This window comes from Lytechinus variegatus, chromosome 1 (assembly GCF_018143015.1).
Source record: "Lytechinus variegatus isolate NC3 chromosome 1, Lvar_3.0, whole genome shotgun sequence".
Classification (NCBI taxonomy): Eukaryota; Metazoa; Echinodermata; class Echinoidea; order Temnopleuroida; family Toxopneustidae; genus Lytechinus; species Lytechinus variegatus.
In genome coordinates, this window is record NC_054740.1 from 44,114,566 (window position 1) to 44,120,418 (window position 5,853).

General features: G+C 37.8%; 2 long non-coding RNA genes across 2 annotated transcripts; one reads left to right on the forward strand and one right to left on the reverse strand.

The window, feature by feature from the left end:
• The first annotated feature begins 312 nt into the window (after window positions 1-312).
• Window positions 313-5,599, forward strand: LOC121414931. Its single transcript, XR_005969929.1, has 3 exons — window positions 313-595; window positions 2,815-4,207; window positions 4,719-5,599. It is a non-coding gene; the product is annotated as an uncharacterized LOC121414931 (long non-coding RNA).
• On the reverse strand, window positions 4,123-4,802 carry LOC121414938. The gene is made up of 2 exons (XR_005969930.1): window positions 4,716-4,802; window positions 4,123-4,493 (listed from the first exon to the last, which is right to left on the reverse strand). It is a non-coding gene; the product is annotated as an uncharacterized LOC121414938 (long non-coding RNA).
• Window positions 5,600-5,853: the final 254 nt, after the last annotated feature.

The following is a 5,853-nucleotide window of genomic DNA, read 5'->3' on the forward strand; positions in this document are numbered from 1 at the left end:
TGCCGTTAGGTACGAACTCGAACTTCCATCATGATTGATGTGCGAGCGCCAAGCATGGCATGGCCATGCACATGATGCATGCCATGAGGAAAATAAAGCATCTTCACTCACCGAAAAACGGGCGAAATACAACTTGGCGATTAACGCTAGTAACGGTAGGCCTAGCCAGCAGATCTTCCAGTCTATACAATCTCCAATTCCTCACAAAAATCCCACACGCTCTCGTGTATTAAACAGGAACAGAAGTACTTAAGCAAGACGACTGGGAAGGAAAATATCGGAGCTAGCTAGCTGAGCCTGAGGTACGTACCGGCCGCGAAATTATTTTTCCCACCATATTTCTGGACCAAAATACGAACTCATTTGCATACAGCCAATCAGAGACGATTGTTTTTTCCTCTCGATTTTTCGTCTTCGAAGTACGCATGCGCATGGACTTTACGAACTAACTAAAAAGTTTTGGGCAGCGACGAGCTAGTTCAGAAATCAACTTGAAGTTGAATAGATCTTCTTTCTGGACAAAATGTCCAACATTGTGTTGTGCTCGCATTCGACAGAGGCAGAGCCAGATCCTGAACAAGTACGCTGGTTAGAGGTAAGTTCATATTTGTGATAAGATACCGTCTAAAGAAACAAGTAAGGACTTATTCGTAGAACCTACCTCGAGCGAAGTTCGTGCAGGCTCGCTCCACTCCACTACACTAGGGCTAGGCCTAGGTGGAGCGAAGTGCAGCATGCAGCGGTAGTGAAGCGTGGCGTGGTCGTGGAGAAGTGTTGCACGAACTTCGCTCGAGGTAGTTATAGGCCTACTATCACTAGTTTATTGAATATAGACCCCACTCATTAAGGTTATATATAACCTTGTTCTCAGTTACATACATCTCCATGTGTGGCAAAATAAGGGTGGCAGTGTACTGTTTGGCTATTTTCTATTTTTCTATCAATGAGTATGATGAGACAAATGCTTGATTTTTTTACACTGTCATGACTGTCAGTTTTCATTAGGCCTACAGCTATCATATACCTTGGCTCTTATGTAAATTTAGTTCTTTAAATTAATTTTTCTTAATTAAAAACAGAGATTGAAAAATGAAAATTTTCTTGCCATATTACTTTCCACCAATAGAGGGCGTACACAAAAATATGCCCAAAATTCAAGTTTTTGAGCGCTCTGCCTCTGGTGAATACAAAATTATTCCCAAGTTACTAATGATAAATCAATTGCAACTATGTAAGGAAATTAGTAATTTTGGTCACAAAAGTGATATTTTAATGATTTTTTAAGTGTGTGGTATGTACAGCATTGGCATGCCATAGACATAGTCCTACCTGTAGATTCCCTACAGGCAGGATGGTTGCAGTGAACAAGTGAGTCCCTACTCTTTAATAGACTAGTCTTATGCAATTGTTCTTGACAATGAATGCGAATTGCGTGTGAAACTTTTTTCCTGCTGCTTTATGCACACACAACGTGCGCATGTACCTCGATGGCTGACAGCTGTCTCTGTTTCGAGGAGTTTTTGTCTCACCTGCGTAGCAGAGTGAGACTGTAGGTGCCGCTTTTCCGACGGCGTCAACATCAAATCTTAACCTGAGGTTAAGTTTTTGAAATGACATAACTTAAAAAGTATATGGACCTAGTTCATGAAACTTGGCCATAAGGTTAATCAAGTATTACTGAACATCCTATTAGAGTTTCATGTCACATGACCAAGGTCAAAGGTCATTTAGGGTCAATGAACTTAGACCATGTTGGAGGAATCAACATCAAAATCTTAACCTGAGGTTAAGTTTTTGAAATGTCATCATAACTTAGAAAATATATGGACTTAGTTCATGAAACTTGGACATAAGGTTAATCAAGTATCACTAAACATCCTGCGTGAGTTTTATGTCACATGACCAACGTCAAAGGTCATTTAGGGTCAATGAACTTTTGCCGAATTGGGGGTATCTGTTGAATTCCCATCAGAACTTTGAAAGTTTATGGATCTGATTCATGAAACATGGACATAATAGTAATGAAGCATCACTGAACATTTTGCGCAAGTTTCAGGTATCATGATTAAGGTCAAAGGTCATTTAGGGTCAATGAACTTTGGCGAATTTTGGGGTCTCTGTTGAATTACCATCATAACTTTGAAAATTTATTGGTTTAGTTCGTTAAACTTGGACATTAGAGTTAAGTATCACTGAACATCCTGTGTGCATTTCAGGTCACATGACCAAGGTCAAAGGTCAATGAACTTTGGCCGAATTGGGTGTAACTGTTGATTACCATCATAACTTTGAAAGTTTATGGATCTGATTCATGAATCTTCGACATAAGAGTAATCAAATATCACTGAACATCCTGTGCGAGTTTCAAGTCACATGATCAAGGTCAAAGGTCATGTAAGGCCAATGAACTTTGGCCATGTTGGGTTTTTTTGTTGAATAACCATCATATCTCTGTAAGTTTATTGGTCTAGTTCATAAAAAGTGGACATAAGAGTAACCATGTATCACTGAACATCTTGTGCGAGTTAGAGTAGTTTTCAAAGTCAGCACTGCTGCTATATTGAACCGCGTGATGCAGGTGAGACGGCCAGGGGCATTCCACTTGTTAATTTTAATTTCTCCTCGGCCTCGTACACAGACGGCTCGCTATCGTGCAGCCACCATTAACTTGTTACGAGGTTACAATGCAAAAGCTTCCAGATGGGGCTCCTCGATTTTGGTCTTTACAAAAGAATACCAGTTATAACAGGTTTATCATGGTGATAAAATTTGAAATCATTGTCAGAATGTTATTCTTTCTCTCTGTCTCTACAGGTAGCCCATGTACATGTAAACATCAATACCTACATGTAGTTGTCAAGAAGTTCGACATCCGTTGCTGCTGGAACTTCATTTCTGCCAATGATGTACCACTGAGGAAACTGTTGTACAAGGTGGCCACAGGCTGTGCAAATGCCCCAGAAGAATGGTTTATCTCTTTGAACCATCAAAGTGGACCAAAACAAGCAGAAACCAACTTGATAATGGAGTCCATAAGCAATACAACTTATGAAAATGATGGTATTGATGAACACAGCATGGACTCGATGAACGATGGGGAAAACAGAAATGAAGAAGCTGTCTGCACAGATGTTGAGATTTCAGACAATGGACACGATGCTGTTACGAATCCATGGCTAGCAAGTTTACACTTGCAACACTCTCTTCAAAACCAATTTGATACACGCGGTTGCACATCAAAATGAAGTGCTGAGAATGGAAGTGACCCAATACTCAATGAGCTAAACAAGGGATTTCTTGCTTTACAGCAAAGCTACATAGGAGACTAAGAATTCCTTGGAGGACCAGTACATAAATTCACCAAGAAACTTCTGAAACTAAATTCTAGAACGAATACTGGGTTAGCTTCCATGCTTGAACCCCCATTCCACATAGAACAAGACCGCTGTAAGACCTCAACAATCTTATGTCTTTCAGTGGTCTCCATTCTGTGGAATGGGGGCCTTACTCTGGGGTGGCAGGTGCTCTTGGCAAGAAAAAAAAATCTCTAGTCAGTATGCAGACAATTGGTGTTCAGCCAACTGCATGATCTAGGAGAAAGATGGTTGGTGGTGGCAGAAACCGCATTGGTGCTGGCAGACCGTCAAAGGATTGTTTGAAAACCAGGAAAGAAACTGCCGTTCAGTTCTCAGCGTATTCCTAGACGCAAAGCATAACGTTAGTGAATGTGTTACAAAATAATCAATCTCTTGGTAAAGCACATTCTACAAAGTAATGGCCGAGCTCTATTGAAATAACTACCCTTAGTGATATTTTCCTTTCATGACTTCTAAGAATGTTTTTGTTTTTAATTGTTAAAAGAATGAATTGGCAAGTACATACTGTACATGTTTGTCATGTCATTATGATGAAGTCTTGGACACTCCCCCCCCCCCCTTTCATCTAACATGCAGTTTTATTAAATAACTATTAAAGTGTCATGTCTCGAGATGTACTTCACTTTTATATGCTATTTATGATACAAATATTGTTTTTTTTATTTGAGTTTGATATTTACTCTTGCGTGTTAGTATAATAATTGACATGCTTGGTAACAGCGGAAATACTTTTTTTTACCCATACCCTACTTTTTTATGAGTATGCCAAAGAGCAATATTTCAAAGTGTGGCATGAAATCTGGTAGTCATGGAGAAGAGATTAAGAACAGGTTCTTTTGTTTGGCGTAATGTCATTTTGTCTCTCAGCTGCATGGCTGAAATGTAAGTCATTTTGCATCTATTCAATATTTCCCATGTTTCAAAGCACTGCACTTGTATAAGATATAATCATAGAAAAAAGTTATAAAAAATGTTCACAATCTTAATTAAAATCAAACATGCATGGATTATTGCTGGGATAAGAGAGCAATAATCAAACTCAGATTTTAATCCAAACCGTAGATGATTTATGAAACTTCAGACATATTGCAGGTTTTTCAGCTTTTGACTTGTGATCTTACCCGACATACGTGTATAGGCCTGGTCACACCGCCCGAGCGTTGTTGGAGCGGTTGTTGAGCGGTAGGGGGAGAGGGTCGAATTTCGCTCACAAAATTGGGGAAAAAATTGAAAACAAAAAAGAAAACAATCGAAATCGAAAATGGTGAACGGTAGCGAGCAGTGATGATTTTTTCTCTCCGCTCCACGACCGCTCCAACAACGCTCGGGCGGTGTGACCAGGCCTTTAGAGCCAGATCAATATAGTTGAACAAAATGAGATTTCAAAACTTTTTTTAGAAGTTTATTTCAGTAAGGTGATTCAGAGAAATTAAAGTAATTTTGGAACACAGCATGCATGTTGTATTGTCCAGGTAGCGGTAAATTTTTAACATTGAGAAACCAAGTTGCCAATTTGAGATTTGTATACATGTCGTGTTCTTATTTTTCAAAGTGCCCTTTAATACATGTACTTCTCATTCCTTGTCGAAATTTCCTTCAAACTTTCATGCTCATTTTTATCTTTTTATTCTCCCTTCACATAAATCTCATTATTACTAAAGTATGATCCCTGAATAAATGGTAAGCGGATTTAGGGACACTTGTAAAATTTACTAATGACTGCTTTTGCCCACAAAAATTAGTATTAAAATTTGTTGAAATAATAATGAAATTTTTAAATAGATTTATTCATTTTTTATATCCCCCAAATGTGGAAAAAGGTTCATTTAAACATGTTAGTATATGGCAGGCAATGAATGGTGACATAAGTGACTAGATATATCATTACCCAAGAATAGCCCAATCAGTGAACAGCATCGCACATAATGGTCAATTTTGAATTCGATTAAAATTCAAGGACACTCCAAATTTTGTCTTGATGTTTAGCTGATTATAAACATACATTTCTCAAACCAGCAGTTAAGATTTTAAGCACCCTCTATCCCACTACTGAAATCCTCTTTGAATACTTATGATTTTTTCTCGAATTATTTTATCTTTTAGCATTTTCACATGTCACACTTGTTCACAAATATTTATGGGTGGACCATGGATGCCACAAAATTGTAACGAATAATAATTATTTATGTTGAGAATTTTTGGACCTGCAGAGTTTGATTTTTTTTAAAAAGGATTCTGACTAAATATCATGTAATGTTATCAAGTTGAGGAATTAAACTAAACTTTGGGAAGTAACATTTTTGTTTATGTAGATATATATTCTAAATTCATGGACAAAAGTGGTTTGTTGGTCCTAGTTGAAACCCAGTTGGGAAATGCTTGGTATAGTGTCCTAATATTTCTATCTACCAGTCTATATGATGGAAATATTATATGTGGTCTTGTGTCAAGTATTTATATTTATATAAATATAATA